The sequence below is a fragment of the Schistocerca serialis genome, unplaced genomic scaffold (assembly GCF_023864345.2).
Source record: "Schistocerca serialis cubense isolate TAMUIC-IGC-003099 unplaced genomic scaffold, iqSchSeri2.2 HiC_scaffold_843, whole genome shotgun sequence".
NCBI lineage: Eukaryota > Metazoa > Arthropoda > Insecta > Orthoptera > Acrididae > Schistocerca > Schistocerca serialis.
In genome coordinates, this window is record NW_026048456.1 from 1159793 (window position 1) to 1179720 (window position 19928).

Consider the following 19928-nt stretch of genomic DNA (forward strand, 5'->3'; position numbering starts at 1 on the left):
GGTTGATAAGGACACTAACAAACACAAACAAACACACAAAACTCAAGCTTTCGCAACCCACGGTTGCTTCATCAGGAAAGAGGGAAGGAGAGGGAAAGACGAAAGGATGTGGGGTTTTAAGGGAGAGGGTAAGGAGTCATTCCAATTCCGGGAGCGGAAAGACTTACCTTAGGGGGGGGAAAAGGACAGGTATACACTCGCACACACACACATATCCATCCGCACATATACAGACATATATGTCTGCTTGTGTCTTTATATGTGCGGATAGATATGTGTGTGTGTGCGAGTGTATACCTGTCCCTATGTTGGTTCGTGAGAAACAGCGTGCTGTAATCGAATTTCGAATGCAAAGAGTTCGTTCACACTGGTGGAAGCATCCTTTCCTTTAGCATAACAGTGCCGGACCACACAACAGCACTGACATGTCTGCAACAATCCGACGCCTTGGGTTCACTGTCATCGATCATCTTTCATACAGCATCGACTTGGCATCATCCCATTTTCATATGTCTCCAGACCTTAAATGGCAATTTCGAGGAATTCACTATGATAGTGATGAAGCAGTGCAAGCAGAGGTGAGGTTGTGGCTCTCTTCAACAGAATCAAACGTTGAATAGTGACGGTATCAACAAACTAGTCTCTCGTTGGGGGATACGTGTTCGTCGTTTTGGTGACTATGTTGAGAAATAAATATGTTGGCATGAAGAATAGGGATGTAGACTGTTAATAATGATTTAGCACCCTTTTGCTTTTTATGGAGTCGTACAAACAAGTCTGTGTCTTTGTGTATGCTTTTTCTCTCAGTTTTATGTTTTTTGTTTTTAATTTTACACTTCTAGTTCCTTAGGACCAAACTGAGAAGCAAATCTCTATGGTTATGGAACGTATCAGTACATGAAATTTCAACAGAAAAGTAAAAAAAAAAAAAATAGATAAAATAAAATATTTATGAATCCTAAAAAGACGACAAGGTATAAGTTTATATAAACGCAATCGACATTATAGCACAGGAATTAGCTTGATTTTTCAACGAACGGCTCGATAGAATAGAAGAACTGCCCATGAAGAAACTCATCAGTTTAGATTTAAATCCATGTGAATTACTACTAAGATTTTTTAAATTTTTGTGGTATCTTATCGAAAATGGATGCAGCAGAATACTGCACGTCTTTCTGCTCAGAGTCAAGGAAGTGCGATCAAAATGACGATTGGATTTCTGTCTAGTATTAACTGAGTGAAAGGTGATATATATATATATATATATATATATATATATATATATGTACATATACATATATATATATACACTCCTGGAAATGGAAAAAAGAACACATTGACACCGGTGTGTCAGACCCACCATACTTGCTCCGGACACTGCGAGAGGGCTGTACAAGCAATGATCACACGCACGGCACAGCGGACACACCAGGAACCGCGGTGTTGGCCGTCGAATGGCGCTAGCTGCGCAGCATTTGTGCACCGCCGCCGTCAGTGTCAGCCAGTTTGCCGTGGCATACGGAGCTCCATCGCAGTCTTTAGCACTGGTAGCATGCCGCGACAGCGTGGACGTGAACCGTATGTGCAGTTGACGGACTTTGAGCGAGGGCGTATAGTGGGCATGCGGGAGGCCGGGTGGACGTACCGCCGAATTGCTCAACACGTGGGGCGTGAGGTCTCCACAGTACATCGATGTTGTCGCCAGTGGTCGGCGGAAGGTGCACGTGCCCGTCGACCTGGGACCGGACCGCAGCGACGCACGGATGCACGCCAAGACCGTAGGATCCTACGCAGTGCCGTAGGGGACCGCACCGCCACTTCCCAGCAAATTAGGGACACTGTTGCTCCTGGGGTATCGGCGAGGACCATTCGCAACCGTCTCCATGAAGCTGGGCTACGGTCCCGCACACCGTTAGGCCGTCTTCCGCTCACGCCCCAACATCGTGCAGCCCGCCTCCAGTGGTGTCGCGACAGGCGTGAATGGAGGGACGAATGGAGACGTGTCGTCTTCAGCGATGAGAGTCGCTTCTGCCTTGGTGCCAATGATGGTCGTATGCGTGTTTGGCGCCGTGCAGGTGAGCGCCACAATCAGGACTGCATACGACCGAGGCACACAGGGCCAACATCCGGCATCATGGTGTGGGGAGCGATCTCCTACACTGGCCGTACACCACTGGTGATCGTCGAGGGGACACTGAATAGTGCACGGTACATCCAAACCGTCATCGAACCCATCGTTCTACCATTCCTAGACCGGCAAGGGAACTTGCTGTTCCAACAGGACAATGCACGTCCGCATGTATCCCGTGCCACCCAACGTGCTCTAGAAGGTGTAAGTCAACTACCCTGGCCAGCAAGATCTCCGGATCTGTCCTCCATTGAGCATGTTTGGGACTGGATGAAGCGTCGTCTCACGCGGTCTGCACGTCCAGCACGAACGCTGGTCCAACTGAGGCGCCAGGTGGAAATGGCATGGCAAGCCGTTCCACAGGACTACATCCAGCATATCTACGATCGTCTCCATGGGAGAATAGCAGCCTGCATTGCTGCGAAAGGTGGATATACACTGTACTAGTGCCGACATTGTGCATGCTCTGTTGCCTGTGTCTATGTGCCTGTGGTTCTGTCAGTGTGATCATGTGATGTATCTGACCCCAGGAATGTGTCAATAAATTTTCCCCTTCCCGGGACAATGATTTCACGGTGTTCTTATTTCAATTTCCAGGAGTATATGTATATATATATATATATATATATATATATATATATATATATATATATATATATATATATATATAGCGAGAGAGACAGAGAGGCCAGTGTCAGACTATTCGGACGACTGGACAGGGATCGACAAGAGGTGAACTTTCATCACTTACTGCCTAAACCGCCCAGCCGCCCGTTTCTGAGCCAAAAATATCATTTGAGAATGGGAAATGTTACCTCAAAACATAATACCATACGTCATAAGTGAATGAAAATAAAGTAGAGTACTTTTCATGTCGAAATATCGCTTACTTCAGATACCGTCCTAATAGTAAAAATGGCAGCAGTAAGTCTTTGAACTAATTCCTGAATATGGGCTAATCGTATGCCCATTCTGTATAATTACAACGTCAAGTTTTGCTGAATTGTGCGCTAGAAACTGTAAAAACTGAGCCTTACTATGATTTAGCGTTAATTTATTTTCTACAAACCATGAACCTGTCACTTGAACTGCACTATTTGAAACAGTGTCGACGTTACACTCAACACGCTTTGCTACCAAACTAGTGTCATCAACAAAGAGAAATATTTTCGAATCACCTGTAATACTAGAAGGCATACCACTGATCTCTGTGGCACCCCCCTCCCCCCCCCCCCCCAAGTTTAACCGTGCCCCACTCGGACACCACATCATAGTCATCCTCAGTATTGTGGAGAATGACCTTTTGCTGTCTGTTCTTAAAGTAAGAATTAAACTAATTATGAGCTACTCCCCGCACTCCATAATTGTCCAACTTCTGGAACAGTATTTTGAGATCAACACAATCATATGCCTTAGTTACATAAAATAAAGATTCCTGGCGTTCGAAACATTTTGTTTAATCAATCTAGTACGTGACAGAGAACTGGGAATACAACTTTTTTAGTTGTTAAACCACTTCTAAAGTCAAACTGTACATTTGACAACAATTTGTGTGAAATGAAATGATCAATTATCCTTACATATACAGCCTTTTAAATAACTTTAGCGGACACTGATGGCATAGAAATAGTTCTAAAATTGTCTACGTTATACCTTTCTCCCTTTTTATAAAATGGCTTTATTACTGAGAACTTTAATTGTTCAGGAAACTGACCATTCCTAAAGGAAAAATTACAAATATGGCAAAATACAGGGCTAATATGTGCAGCTCAGTGCTTTTGATTTCTGATACATACTCCATCATATCCATGAGAGTCCTTAGTCTTCAGTAATTTAATTATTGACTCAGTTTCCCCTTTGTCAGTATCACAGGGGGATATTTCAGTTATCAATCTCGGAAATCCATTTTCCAAGAGAGTTATGTGATGCCCTGTAGAAACGAAGTTTTTATTTGATTCACCAGCTATATTCAGAATTTTATCCCATGAATAAGCTGTGTTCTATTTGTGTACCACATTTCCCTTTGTCTTCCTAATAAAATTTATATGCACCTTACAGTACTGTTTGAAATGGGCCACTGTAGCTAGATTGCGACTACTTCTAACATTTTGATATAATTCCTACTTTCTTCTACATGACATCCTTCTCCCACTAGTCAGCCCCCAGGCTGCCTTTTGCTGTTAGTACCCTGTTTTGAACATTCTAATGGAAAGCAACTTTCAAAGAGAGAGAGAAAGATGTTAAAGAAATCATTATAGTCCTATTTGTCATCTATGTTATCAGAACATCCAGCCACTCTTGTTCCTTAACGTTGGATTAGTTTTTCTATCTATTTTGTAATTATATAGACCATTTGTTTTATTACAAAAACCGTTCAGAGTTAAAATTTGTGCAACATGGTCTGAAAGGCCATTCAGTCGTTTACTAATAGAATGCCCATCTAGTAAAGAAAAATGAACAAAAATATTGTATATGGTTGTGCTAGTGTTTCTCTGCACGCTGGTTAGAAAGAATACAGTTTGCATCAGATCATATGATTTTAGGAGATCTTCCAACATCCATTTTCGTGGACAAACACACAACAAAATTAATATTGAAGTCACGACATAGAACTAATTTTTGGTTCTTCCTATAAAGTGAACCAAGAACCCTCTCTAGCTTGAGCAGAAATCCATTGAAGTCAGAGTTAGCGAACCTATAAATAACTATAATTAAAAGTTTAGTTTCATTAAATTCAACCACGAGTACACAACATTCAAATATCTTTTCAGTTCAGTGCTTTGACACATCCACAAACTCAAATGGAATACTGTTTTTTACGTACCCACTCACCCACCCCGCAAAGAGCTCTTTGAAAAACAACCAGTTAATGTGTAACTTGGTTCATGAACACAGGTTTTTCGGAAGCTTATTGGCTCGTATTCGTTGCTAACTTGGAAACAATTATACGAGCTAATTGCACATGTTGATTCTCATTTACATTTTCCTAAATCATTTATTAACTATTTACGTACGTTTTTAAGTGTGCTTGTCCATCTCGTGTTCACTTGTTGAAAAGCTGCGCGGAGTGGCCGCGCGGTTTGAGGTGTCATGTCACGGATTGCGCGGCCCCTCCCGCCGGAGATTCGAGTCCTCCCTCGGGCATGGGTGTGTGTGTTGGTCTTAGTATAAATTACTTTAACTAGTATGTAAGTTTAGGCACCGATTACCTCAGCAGTTTGGTCTCTTAGGGATTCACACACATTTTGGAAGTTGTGGCAAGTTGTCACCTTTGTCTACCTAACTGTTGCACTTAACAAAGCTTGTGAAGCATTTCATTTCTCAAATGATTTCCCATTATTTACTAGTAGATGCCCCATTACATTCCAGCTGCGAAGCTAGATCTTAACGACAGGCGCTGAATGAAGAAGAGCTGTCGCTGAAGCTGTAGAAGCATGTGGTCAAGAACCACAAGCTAAATTGCAGAGAGAGTTGCGTCGATGTGTTACTTAATAGGTCACACGTTTTTAAATTTTTCAAACTGCAGCTTATTCAAATGATCCTGACTCGTATTGCCAGCAGTTGCTAACTTTTCATATTGGACTATTGACGTTAGACAGAGGAGCCTTGATTACCATTGCACAGTGGTCGAGAGGTTCACTATTACGCTCAGTAAATTTGGTAAGATCTTAGAAGCGATCTTCCTATTCATTGATGTTAAGTTATTCATGCTATGCCCGCCTTTCATTACGTTGCACGATCTACGCATGAGCTGCTCTTTCGGTTTACTTTTTCACTATGGAAGTCATATAGCGTAACAGAACTGATTAGTTCGATCGTGAGTCTGTTTATTACAAGGCATAGTTTCAATAAATCAGGGCTTCATGTTTCTAATTCTCCTAGTAGCGCCATTGTTCAAAAGAGTAGCCACATTACAACAGTTTATCGTTCTATCCTCTATGCGCTTCTACAGGTTCTGCCTACATAACGAAGTGGATTTATCCCAATTAGTAAGGCACAGACGCTTTGTATTACGACTTTTGTGAGAACTCTGCGAGACCATCTTTCAGTACTCACAGGCTACTTTTCCAGCCTATTGATATCAGAAATAATTTATAGGCATCATGCATAAGTGACAGATGAGGTTGTAAAAGAGAGATTTGGGCGGATTTAGGATCCAAACTACTAGGTAAACGATATGCCTTGGAATAGCCATTATATAGTTTTATCAAACGTTAACATGGCAAGTGCTGACAGACATTTAGGGAGGTGCGGCGGGGTGGGGTGGGGGAGTGGGGCGGGAAGGGAGGCAGTAGGTCTTTAACTTTTCTAAGCGGATTTATGCGTTCCATAATTTCCATAATTCATATATGAGGAATGCCAAGATCATTCCTGCCCCATCAAATGTCCAATCCTCCCACTCTCCCTTCCTAACTCCAAATTCCTTCGTAATGATCTCTTTCTCAATGAGACAAAGTCTTACTTCCCCTCCTTATTGATCTCAGCTGCCTTGTCATGTCTGAAGAATATGATATCACATGAAAGCAACGAATTCTAACACTTTATCCGAAATGCATGGTAGTTTCAGGCTGTCATTAGTTATTTGATGCTTGCGAATGAGGTCAGTGGCAATGATTCAATGTTCGTTCTATGTCTTGACAACAAAAGAAGCTTCAACTATATTAATGGACCAGAAATGTCCAAGAAGAAATCTCACCTGTGGCCAAAATTGCAGAATGTTGTATTAAATCATCCTAATGTTAGTGCCCTATGATTTATATATTACATAGAACCTATTGGTAGCACAATGCATTTGATGACCAAGACAATGGTTATATCTTTTGCAACAGTTCTCTCAAGTTAGCGGAAGAAAGAAATAAGGATTTAGGTTTAATGATCCACTGTTGCAGTGTGTTTAGAGATGGAATGAGGCACAACAAGTGTGACAATTTGTTGAATAAACTACTGCAGCATTTGCTTCAAGTAATTTAGTGAAGCCAGAGAAGATCCACATCAGGTTTATTGGACATAGAGTTGTGTCCCACACCTTCAAAATGAGGTTTCAGTGCCCAGAGATTTTATTCAGAACTGCATTTGTCTTAAATGATTAAATGGAGTCATATGATTTCCTAGATATCAAGTCAGTGCCATGTAGACATACCTTCTCTGTGTTTTACCTCCATTTCCCAGTTATTCATACACTGTGAGCTACAACAGTGTGGCTAAAACAGTGTTTGGGTAGGAATATTAAGGAAAATGACAAATAATTTTTGTTTAACATATTTTATTACATTATACTGGCATAAAAATTACATTGTATCTTCAGTCTATAAATATAAATAAATATCTACAATCTTGGATGTAGCAGTGTCAATGAAATGTTTTCTACAAATCACTACATACAACTTAAGGGGAAAATAGATATAATTCTGTTCTCAAAAGGTGATTAAGCAGCAAAATCACGAATACTGTAAAACGACATTGTCGATATAGTTCAATTAAGACACTAACTTTCCAGTCAGAGAGTGATCCAATAAAGCCCAAGAAAAAATAAGAAGCTTATGTAGACACTCCCACATAGCGCGAATACTGTACTGTATATACACTGGCTGCACAATGTGTGGATTCTCCTGAGTTTGATCAGTCGGGAAACATAAGACCACATACAAAGAACTTGTGTCATCTGTGTAGTTCATTGTACAATGGTATCATCAGTCGTGATTGAAAATATGCTTTGGAAAAGTAATGAGTGAGGAAGACAGTCTTCCACATATCAAAGTGAACAATTTTCTTATCTGAAATAAATGAAAAATGATCATAGTATGATAAACTTATTTACAATATGAAAGAATAGCTAAATGGATATGATAAAACTGAATGCTGTGAGAATTGTTTAGTCAAGGATAGAAGCAGAATAGGAAGGGCAAGGGAAGGAAGCGTGTGGACAGGAGGTGTGGATAATGTAAGGAAGAGAATATGAACCATAGAAGCAACATTTGCCACTCAAGGACACTTGCAATATTCCCAGCAGTGTGACAGCAAAACATAGACAGTACAAGAGCACATACCACTGTTGTGGTAACATATGTATATGAAATTTAATTTACTCATTACTGACTGAGTGATGGATATGAAGAGATTGATTACAGTAAATATTTGATTTTAGTGACAATTAAATGGCTACTCAGACACAATTTAGTGAGTACACTAATATTTGGGTCATAGTTTGGGTTAGAGATTGCATCATTAGGTAATATTAATAGAGAAATTAACATGTGCAATCATATTTTGAACAGAAGGCACAAGTAATTTTTGACGTTGTTCGTGAAACATGCATTAAATACTGATTAATCTCATAAACTGTGACAAGATCTGTGTCAAGCACTAATAAAATAAAGATGGTACTGATACTGAGAGGAGCACAGTTGTAAAGAAGTGGCCAGTTGAATGCTATTAATGCTACTTGAGCAGAGAAGAAGAAAATCTGGCATTTGGAGAATAATTGTTTCTTCTGTTAATCCTTCCAGGTGGAGAGGCTGTAGTCACTGCTTAAAACTATTCACTAACCTTTTGTTCCTGTATGCAGGGTACACATTCAGAGGTGAGTCACTGACAATTCTTTAGAAATTTCAAGGTGCCTGAACTTACAGGGATAGAAAAAGCAGATGTAAACAGAAGTAGACAGTGCTTTCGTATTACTTTTGGAGAATACGTCGGGCAAATGTACGTACGATGGAAGAATGTGTTCTATTTTTTGTAGGAATAAAGGTTGTGAAGTTTGGGAGGGTAGCACCTTTGTGAGAAATCAGAATGGGTTCGAAGCACAGTAGACTGAGCAATGAATGACATTCTAATGGGAACGATTTAAATGACAGAAACAGCCACAGAAAAGAAATAAAGAGGAAAGTGAGGCAGTCGAATACGTGTTAGGAACTGTCACTGGGGAAATATGCGAATGAGAGATACGGGCTGGACTGTGGTACAGAAATGGAGCTACAGAGTGTTAGAGAGTGATGTCGGCTAGGAGCATCCAGTAGAGGGAGAGTAACGGTTTGCACTGTAATGGAAACTGTTTACACAATGCTCGAAATGGAATGGATGAAAGACGAGCGGTGTGGGCGAAAGGAAAGTGAGACACCGTTCGAGTGAGTAGCCGCCGGGATCTGCTGCCGGACAGACGTGCAGTGGCGGCGGGTGGTGTGTGGCGTCGCGGTGGCTCAGGCCGGGCAGTCGAGGTTGTCGAGCAGCGTCCAGGCGGCACCGGTGGCTGCGCAGTGCGCACGCACGGAAAGGTTGCGCGCGGCTGCCCAGGAGCGCAGCGGGTATAGCGCGCAGTCGCACGCCAGCGGGTTGCCTCCCAGCTCGAGGCGCGCCAGCGAGCGCAGAGGCGCGAAGGCGGCGGCGGGCGGCGCCAGCAGCTCGTTGTCCTGCAGGTCGAGCCTGCGCAGCGCGCCCAGCCCGGAGAAGGCGCCGGCGGGCAGGTCGCGCAGCCGGTTGGCCGACAGGTCGAGGAAGAGCAGCGCCGACGAGGCGGCGAAGGCGCCGGGCGCGGAGGGCAGCGCGCGCAGCCTGTTGCGCGCGAGGTAGAGCGCGCGCAGGTGCGGCAGCGCGGCGAGCGCGCGGCGCGGCAGCGCGGCCAGGCCGCAGCGCGACGCGTCGAGCACGAGCAGCAGCGGCGCGCGCAGCCAGGCGCCGTCGGCGGGCAGCGCCGCCAGCGGGTTGCCGTCCAGGAAGAGCTCCTGCAGGCGCGGGTTGTGCGCGAACGTGTCGGCGTGCAGCGCGCGCAGCCGGTTGTCGCTGAGGCGCACGGTGCGCAGCAGGCGCAGCCCGCGGAACGCGTCCGGCTCGACGGCGGCCAGCGCGTTGGCGCCCGCGTCGAGCAGCTCGAGCGCCGACAGCCCCAGCGCCGCCAGCGAGCCGTTGCGCAGCGCCGTCAGGTTGTTGTCGGACAGGTCGAGCTGCTGCGCCGCCGGGTCCAGCGAGGCCGGCAGGTCGGTCAGCCCGGCGGCCCGGCAGTCCGCCTTGGAGCCGGTGTACGTCCAGTAGGTCTTGCACGGCGACGGTACCAGCTCGGACTCGTCCGAAGACGAGGACGCCGACGCCTTCATCGTCGACAGGGGCGCCGAGACGACGGCCGGAGCGGCCGACGCCCACGACGCCAGCAGCAGCAGCGGCAGCGACTTTGCGATACGTAACATCTGCGAGACACAAATTGTCGGGGTAAACGCACTGATCTGAGCGCACTATTTAAACGTAATAAATTATTGACAGATGTGTCGAGGAAATCGAATGAGGAACAGTACTGGCCAAAAGCACCTTCCTGCAAGTTTCGCAGGAGAGCTTCTGTGAAGTTTGGAAGGTAGGAGACGAGGTACTGGTGGAACAAAAGCTGTGACGATGGAGCGTGAGTCGTGCTCGGGTAGCACAGTCGGTAGAGCACTTGCCCGTGAAAGGCAGAGGTCCTGGGTTCGAGTCTCGGTCTGGCACACAGTTTTAATCTGCCAGGAAATTTCATATCAGCGCACACCCCACTCTAGAGTGAAAATTTCATTCTAAAGCCTTCAGGTTGATAACAACTTAACCATTCAATGTAACTGGTAACGAACTTACACTGGCCATCCGCGGTGGCCGAGTAGTTCTAGGCGCTACAGTCTGGAACTGTGCGACCAGTACGGTCGCAGGTTCGAATCCTGCCTCGGGCATGGATGTGTGTGATGTTCTTAGGTTAGCTAGGTTTAAGTAGTTCTAAGTTCTAGGGGACTGATGACCTCAGAAATTAAGTGCTCAGAGCCATTTGAACCATTTTTTGAACAAACTTAAAATTAGTTTTTGTTTTAGCTACATGTTCTACCAGATTTTGATTAAAAATAGAAAGAATTTTCCAGAAGACTTATTTTAGGCTAGGCTTAAAATCTGATACGTTACCTGTCAGACATTTTGTCTTACTCAGCGAGAGATAGAAGTACGAGTATTTCTGCCTAGTTACTGAGCTCCATTCTGAGATGCTGACAGATATAGTCTCGAGTAACGAAGTCCATTTTTTTCATTGTCTTGTAGGCGTGGACATTACTATCCTTGAAGGGAAGAAGACGAGCTTCTCGCGAAATAGAGAAAATTTATGGAAACAGCATTTGCGACAGACGGCAGAGCAATATTGCAATCTACAAAATCCATCTCCATCTACATCTATATTCTGCAAACCACTGCAAAGTGCACAGCACTGGGTACTCATCATCCTACCATTTATTATGACTTCTTTCTCCCTCATCCGTGCATGGAGCGTAGAAGAATGCTTCTTAAAGACATCTGTGCCGCTGTAATTAGCCTCATTTCACTATCGACATCCCTGCGGGATCGATACGTAGAGTGCTATAGTATACGTCCAGATTCTTCACTTAAAGCTGGTTCATGAAACTTCCTAAGCAGACTTTTCTGGGACATTATACATCTAACTTCTCAGTTTGTGTTGATTTCCTCAGTTAGTCCTTTTTGACACAAGTCCCACATAATTAAGCAATATTCTAGGGTGTGTCCTACAAGCATTTTGTAAGCAATTTCCTCTGTAGACTGATTTCCTTTCCCTAGTATTCTAGCAAGTGAAGTCTGCCATCTGCTTTACCTGTGGCTGAGGCTATATGATGACGAGCAGTGGTAGAAAGTACTCTAGCCATGTACTGTACTATGACTTAAGGAATATACGCTAATCAGCCAGAACATTACGACCACCGACCTGCTATCGATAGAAACCCGTCCAGGCGATAGCAGCATCACCTCGTAAGGAATGACTGATAGTCAGACACACGCACGGTGCATGTAGTATCACTGAGCGTGCTGTCTGAGTGTGTAATGGGGAAGGCGAGCGATCTATCTGTCTGACCGAGTGCAGATTGTGATGGCCTGGAGGCTCGGCAGGAGCATACGGGAAACTGTACCACTTGTTGGGTGTTCAAGGAGTGCTGTGGTGAGTGTCTTCCAACACGTCGCGAAACCAAGGTGGAACCACGTCTAGATGTCGTGGGGATGGGTGGCCACGCCCCATTACAGACGTCGGACGTCGTAGGCTGGGCAGACACGAAAAACAGGACAGGTTGCGAAATGTGGTGGAACTACACTACTGGCCATTAAAATTGCTACACCAAGAAGAAATGCAATGATAAATGGGTTTCATTGGACAAATAGATTATACTAGTACTGATATGTGATTACATTTTCAGGCAATTTGGGTGCATAGATCCTGAGAAATCAGTACCCAGAACAACCACCTCTGGCCGTAATAACGGCCTTGATACGCCTAGGCATTGAGTCAAACAGAGCTTGGATGAGGTGTACAGGTACAGCTGCCCATGCAGTTTAAACACGATACCACAGTTCATCGAGAGTAGTGACTGGCGTATTGTGAAGAGCCTGTTGCTCGGTCACCATTGACCAGACGTTTTCAGTTGGTGAGAGATCTGGAGAATGTGCTGGCCAGGGCAGCAGTCGAACATTTTCTGTATCCAGAAAGGCCCGTACAGGACCTTCAACATGCGGTCGTGCACTATCCTGCTGAAATGTAGGGTTTCGCGGGATCCTATGAAGGGTAGAGCCACGGGTCATAACACATCTGAAATGTAACGTCCGCTGTTCAAAGTGCCGTCAACGCGAATAAGAGGTGACCGAGACGTGTAACCAATGGCACCCCATACCATCACACCGGGCTTCCAACGTGCGTTCACCGCGATGTCGCCAAATACCGACGCGACTATCATGATGCTGTAAACAGAACCTGGATTCACCCGAAAAAATGACATTTTGCCATTCGTGCACCCAGGTTCATCGTTGAGTACACCATCGCAGGCGCTCGTGTCCGTGATTCAGCGTCAAGGGTAACCGTAGCCATGGTCTCTGAGCTTACAGTCCATGCTGCTGCAAACGTCGTCGAACTGTTCGTGCAGATGGTTGTCTTGCAAACGTCCGCATCTTTTGACATGGCCGCACGATCCGTCACAGCCATGCGGATAAGATGCCTGTCATCTCGACTGCTAGTGATACGAGGCCGTTGGGATCCAGCACGGCGTTCCGTATTACCCTCCTGAACCCAACGATTCCATATTCTGCTAACAGTCATTGGATCTCGACCAACACAAGCAGCAATGTCGCGATACGATAAACCGAAATCGCGATAGGCTACAATCCGACCTTTATCAAAGTCGGAAACGTGATGGTACGCATTTCTCCTCCTTACACGAGGCATCACATCACCGTTTCAGCAGGCAACGCCGGTGAACTGCTTTTTGTGTATGAGAAATCGGTTGGAAACTTTCGTCATGTCAGCAGGTTGTAGGTGTCGTCACCGGCGCCAACCTTGTGTGAATGCTCTGAAAAGCTAATCATTTGCATATCACAGCATCTTCTTCCTACGGTTAAATTTGACGTATGTAGCACGTCAATTTTAATGGCCAGTAGTGTAACATCAGACTTTAATGCTGGGCCGAGTACAGGTGTGTCTGAACACACAGTGCATCGAACGCCCCTAACGATGGGCCTCCGCTGGCCCAAGTGGTCGAGCGGTTCTAGGCGCTACAGTCGGGAACCGCGCGACCGCTACGGTCGCAGGTTCGAATCCTGCCTCAGGCATGGATGTGTGGGATGTCCTTAGGTTAGTTAGGTTTAAGTAGTTCTAAGTTCTAGGGGACTGATGACCACAGCAGTTAAGTCCCATAGTGCTAAGAGCCATTTGAACCATTTTGATGGTCCTCTGCAGCCGACGACCCATGCATGTTCCAATGTTAACAGCATGACATCAGCAACTACGACTGAAATGGACACATGACGATTGGCACTGCATGTTGGCGCACTGACAGAACGTTGCACGGTCTGATGAATCCCGATATCTTGTTCATCTTGCCGATGGCAAGGCGCGAATCCGTCATCTTCCAGGGGAACAGCTCCTTGGGAAATTTTGATGTGGGCATGTATGGGTCCATCTGAGCTCGTGCAAGGCACCGTGACGGCCAAGGAGTATCATACGCCGGTTGCAGACCACGTACACCCCTCCATTACGATCATGTTTCTTGACGGCGGTTGCATTTTTCAACAACGTAATGTGCGGCATGTCACAAGGCCAAGAGTGTGATGGAGATGTTCGAGGAACACAGTGCCGAGTTCCAATTGATGTGCTGGCCCGGCAACTACCCATATCTGAACCAGATCGAACGGATCTGGGATGTTATTGAACGTGCCATCAGAGCTCATCGCCCCCTCCCAGCAAATTACGGGATTAGGTGACTTCGTGTGCAGATGTGGTGTCAACTCACTCTAGCGACCTACGAAGGCCTTATTGCTTCCATGCCACGATGCATTGCCTCTTCTTATCTGGCCCATAGGTGGACGTACTGCCTATTAGGTACGTGAACATAATGTTCCGACTGATCCACGTATATCTATATGTAGAAATACGGGAAACTCAACATCTTTATCGATGTAACGCAATTCGTAGTGCCTCGTTTTCGTACTAGGAAATACGATATTGCAGCGCCTGCGTAATTTCGAATGACGATGTGATGTTCCTTCTGAAATGCATGTGTGTCCGAAGGAACAAGTACTGCTGCGACTACAGCCGTCACGAAATGCATGAAATGTATTCGCAGTTGCGAATATGGACTACCATCAACCGCGTAATGGAATGACGACTATGAAAATTTGTGTCGAATACATTTCATGTACTCGGAAATGATAAACAGACATTATATAAGAATTGCGGGAAACGTAACCCCTGTCACAACAGATAGAGCAGCTTCAAACGCAATAGCTAGTACTGCGAAATCTGCGCGGAGAATGAATCGGAGGATTGACTTTTACTGCGGAAAAAATAAGTGAAGATAAGAACTAGAAATCAAAACAGCTGTGTTGCACGTATTGTACGTCACACAATCTATTGGAGCTCAGACGGCGTTTGGCGATTTCAGCGTACCGCGTGGCGTTTTTGAAATGCTTGTCCGCTGTTTACGTCTCTGTGTGATACGGGAATGTTGCGTAAGCTAGAGGCTGCGTAACCATTTAGCAGCGAAGAATTACACGAGTGCCTTGAAAACAAATGTTTGGAAATTTGTGGTAAGTTCCTACGGGACCAAACTGCTGAGGTTATCGGTCCCTAGTCTTACACACTACTTAAAATAACTTACGATAAGGACAACACACACACACACACACACACACCCATGCCCAAGGGAGGACTCGAACCTGCGACGGCGGGAACCGCGCGGACCGTGGCAACGTGCCCAGAGACCGCGCGGCTATCCCACGCCGCCTTTGTAAACAAAGCTATCGAGGTCAACACCCGCAGACCAGCACACAACACGAAAATTCGCGACAGATTACATCTTTGTGCTGCAGCAGGAATAGAACGTGGACCTTCGTCTTTAGCAGCCAATGTTCTGCGATCAGATGTACAGAAAACCTACGTCTCGTTCACTCTTCTTGGAGTTGCTGTCGAGTTCCTTACAGACTTTGCGAGTGAATCGTGCCGCTATTGGTCACAGTTTAGCGAAGTTTCTTCTAGATCAGATACGTTTTCTGTGGTAAGAAAAGAGGATAGATCACATCCATCTACAAAAATGGAATTAGAACCGATCCACAGATCACGTCCGTTTCCAGTAGACCCAGTAAACATACCCCCCCCCCCTCCTCCCCCCCAACCCCATTCTTTAAAGAACAGGACTCTCATGTATAAGACGTCTCATCTTGAGAGCTACGTGTTGTGCAGTGCTGTAATTTTTCATGTACGTTTAGTGGAATATGTGGAATCTGTCTACATAATGCGTTGCGAATAGACTTAGTAGTAAAGAAGTACTAAATTAAAACGTCATGCCTAATATTGAAGTTTTACTGCATGAACAACAAAAATGCAGTAAGTCATCAATTTTTTTCTTTCATTTTGTTACGGTGTTAGCGAGAAGAAGTTTCTAAAAGGTTTAAAATTATGAGTAAAGTTTGTTGCAAGTCACCAAATGCTCTCATTCTGGGTGACCGTAGACTGAGTAATTTTTGCGCCTGTCAAAATAGGGGCCAGCTTTCAAAGACAGATATCTGTAGATTTCTGCTTGATACAGCGATCACTGAACTAATGAGATCATTTTACCATTGCCTTCTCCAGTATGCGACACTGGACGGATGTATCTTTTATGTGTCTTTATCTCGACCGTAACCAAACACAGTTATGTGTAAACGACACTGATACATCGTGGCCAGTTCCATTATACCAACATTCTGGACCTTCTGTCGTGTGGCTTGATGGCTTTGTGGTAAGTGCTGAACAACAAATCAAAAAGCGCGGCTTTCGGTTTCCGCTGGATTAATCAGTTCAAAGTCTGAGTGAGGCAAAGAAGATGTCACCGTCAGTAGGGTCGTGCCAGAAAAGAACCACAGTGATCAAACTACCTTTGCGCTCAGGTTGCTTTACAAATAGGAGTTGGCCAGGACTAAATAGCCACTGTATGGCAGGATTTAATGAAACATGATTTCGTGAACAGTGGACGTCGCCGCAATTACGACACTGGTGAAAATGTTCTTACTCTCAGTCTACCTAAAGATGCGTAATTTATTTAGGTCAGCACAGCCATGTCAAATTTAACCGTTTCCCCAGATGTTAGATAAAGCTGCGATGGGTTGAAACCTACCTCATGGGAGAATGAATACGACAAGAAAATGTATAGCTACTGATTGCTGTTTCGGCCAAATTGTCGAAGTTTTAAACCACATCCACTGGTTCAAAATAATGCGGAATGTTAAAAATAAATTTACTTGTAGCTGCGTTGTGGGAGCTAGGATGTTGATACCGATGGGTCCCTTTAGGATTTCATAGTACCATTCCCGACACATTGGACGCTTCGTCACAATGCCCAATCGAGAAGATCGTAACTATACTGCACAACCTTTCCGAATAGTTAGTTCCAACTAATGGTCTTCGTCAGATTCTGTTAAAAACAAAAGGTGTAAAAGTTTCTCCTTTATTCAGGATATTTAATTATTTTTTTAAGAAAAGCTTTACATTTCCGGTCTCAGAAAGTTATTTTCACCAACAAACCTGGTATGAATTTTAACAAAAACTTCCGTCGAAAGCTAAAGAAAACATCTCGTAGAAGACATCATGGTTCGGCTGAGAGTGTGTTCTTTAAGTTTTATTTGTCACTACTGTCCAATTTCTACTACATCATAATTATCAAACATATATGACCATACACACATCAAAATAGTTTTGCATCACCCCGGTTCCAAGAACTCATGAAGACAGACGTTGACGGTGAATAGTGAATCACAGACATAGTCCGTTTTACTGTTCAGAGACGTCACTAAACCCTCCCAAAGATGTAAACAACCATGCATGAGCAGCGCCTATTAGACGGAGGCGGTCCGACAGCCGTTCAGTTCCAGTCATTCTACTAGGAAGGAGGTACACGGCTCGTGTTGTCTGTAGTTCAACCATGCCTAGACGGTCAATACCGCAGTTCGATTGCGTCCGCATTGTTACTTTGTGCCAGGAAGGGCTCTCAGCAAGGGAAGTGTCCAGGCGTCTCGGAGTGAACCGAAGCGATGTTATTCGGACATGGAGGAGATACAAGAGACAGGAATTGCCGATGACATGCCTCACTCAAGCCGCCCAAGGGCTACTACTGCAATGGATGACCGCTACCTACGGATTATGGCTCGGAGGACCCTGACAGCGACGCCACCATGTTGAATAATGCTTTTCGTGCAGCCACAGTACGCCGTGTTACGACTCAAACTGTGCGCAATAGGCTACATGATGCGCAACTTCATTCCCGACGTCCATGCCGAGGTCCATCTTTGCAAACTACGAAACCATACAGCACGGTACAGATGGGCCCAACAACATTCCGAATTGACCGCTCAGGATTGGCATCACGTTTTCTTCACCGACGAGTGTCGCATATGCCTTCAACCAGATAATCGTTGGAGACGTGTTTGGAGGCAACCCGGTCAGGCTGAACGCCTTAGACACACTGTCCAGCGAGTGCAGCAAGTTGGAGGTTCCCTGCTGTTTTCGGGTGGAATTATGTGGGGCCGACGTACGCCGCTGGTGGTCATGGAAGGCGCCGTAATGGCTGTACGATACGTGAATGCCATTCTCCGACCGATAGTACAAGCATATTGACAGCATATTGGCGAGGCATTCGTCTTCATGGACGACAGTTCGCGCCCCCATCGTGCACATCTTGTGAATTACTTCCTTCGGGATAACGACGTCGCTCGACTAGAGTCGCCATCATGTTCTTTAGACATGAACCCTATCGAACATGCCTGGGATGGATTGAAAAGGCTGTTTATGGACGACGTGACCCACCAACCACTCTGAGGGATCTACGCCGAATCGCCGTTGAGGAGTGGGACAATCTGGACCAACAGTGCCTTGACGAACTTGTGGATAGTATGCCACGACGAATACAGGCATGCATCAATGCAAGAGGACGTGCTACTGGCTATTAGAGGTACCGGTGTGTATAGCAATCTGGACCACCACATCTGAAGGTCTCGCTGTATGGTGGTACAACATGCAATGTGTGGTTTTCGTGAGCAATAAAAAGGGCGGAAACGATATTTATGTTGATCTCTATTCCAATTTTATGTACAGGTTCTGGAACTCTCGGAACCGAGGTGACGCAAAACTTCTTTTGATATGTGTATATACATGACAACTGACAATGACCATTTGTTCGAACCTGGCCAGTAGTGACAAAACAGTTTATTCAAATAACACACTATGACTTCTTTTACGCAATGTGTAATAATGTCCTGTGGCACACCAGCCTGGTGCAAGTCTTTCAACTGCAGGCCACTTCGCGACTTGTGTGTCCGACAGCCAACGCCAGCCCGTTTTCCTCGGACGGTCACCCATCCACGTACAAATCGAGCCCAGCGTTGCTTAAATTCGGTGATCGCGTCTGAACCGGTTTTACCAACGCGGGAAGGCCGTTGGCAACGTATATGTGAGGGTTCTGGACCCAAGTGTAACGACCAGCGAACTTGGTTCTGTATGCGTGAACAACGTGAAAACAATTTTACCAATATATAGGTGCATTTCGGTGCACAATATCGTGAACTGAAACAGTTTGTGTTGTCTTAAAAAGTAGTTGCTTAAAAGAAGACATTTTCTGACTCATGCTCTTTTTCTGTTTGAAATGAAGTGCTTCTTTCAAATAAAACCCGAGCCTACGAAGAAACATTATTTCGTTTCGGAAATTAGTAGCGACTGTGCTCCCTATCATAGTTAACTACTAAAATACGGTGCTAGAATACTGCCGGCGAGAAAAATATTCATACCATGTTTGTAGATAGCAATGTCTTGCCTGAATCGCTAATGTGAAATTTTTTTTTCCGAATAACATCAGTAAAGATGCAACAGGTCGCATGACTTCCTAACGACACTACGTCAGTCCTCAATAACTCCCCCAACCCCAGCTCTTAATTCTTAAAATTCCTTAAAATATCGAACCCCCGCGAATAAAACAGCTACAAATGTCTCATTACTTTAAAAACAAGTTATTGAGTTAAATATTTGAGGTACAGCATATAATCGATGAAAAGCTTAGGAAAGGGTTCAAAATTTAAAGTTTGATGGGACATGCTAAGCGCTCTGATTGCCAAACACTGGATGACTATATTATCGCTAAATTGCACTCCCTTCTAAAAAAAAGCTAGCTTTCCACGCATTTCAATGTTTGTTACGTCGTACCTCTCGAACTGTGCCGTACAATGATAGAATATTGTAGGTACATTCAGTTGGATGTCTGGATACTGTGGCCGAGCGGTTGCAGGCGCTTCA